Source organism: Trachymyrmex cornetzi, unplaced genomic scaffold, assembly GCF_001594075.2.
Source record: "Trachymyrmex cornetzi isolate Tcor2-1 unplaced genomic scaffold, Tcor1.1 scaffold306, whole genome shotgun sequence".
In the NCBI taxonomy this organism is placed as follows: Eukaryota; Metazoa; Arthropoda; class Insecta; order Hymenoptera; family Formicidae; genus Trachymyrmex; species Trachymyrmex cornetzi.
The window spans coordinates 131994-132420 of record NW_017297755.1 but is presented as its reverse complement, the minus strand read 5'-3'; positions in this window follow the sequence as shown (position 1 = coordinate 132420).

Sequence of the window (427 nt, the reverse complement as noted above, 5' to 3'; positions counted from 1 at the left end):
GCGTTATCCGATAACGCGCCGCGATGACGGTATACCACGGTATCCGTTGGGCGCAGCCGCCATCGCGCGAGCCGCCGCCGGTCCCGAGCGCGGTCTCCGCCTCCTGTCCCCATCGCGCGCTATACTTATCATGTATACTTACCATCTCTCTCGCTGTTATGCATCTTTTTTCCAACGCAGCTTCTCACACGCAAAGATATTTATGTATTACATGTATGGTTTATAGTAGTAATTTGAAATATTTACCATATTTTAATACCAGTTTTATATTCTATTTTAATAAGAGCACGGTGATTGATGCTCTCACACGTGATGATACCGTCGAGCGTGACGGCGCACTCGCGCGTAATATGATACCGTAGAGATAAGGAATGGATGGAAGGAACAGTTAATTGCAAACTTTGGGATATACAATTTATACAGGGTG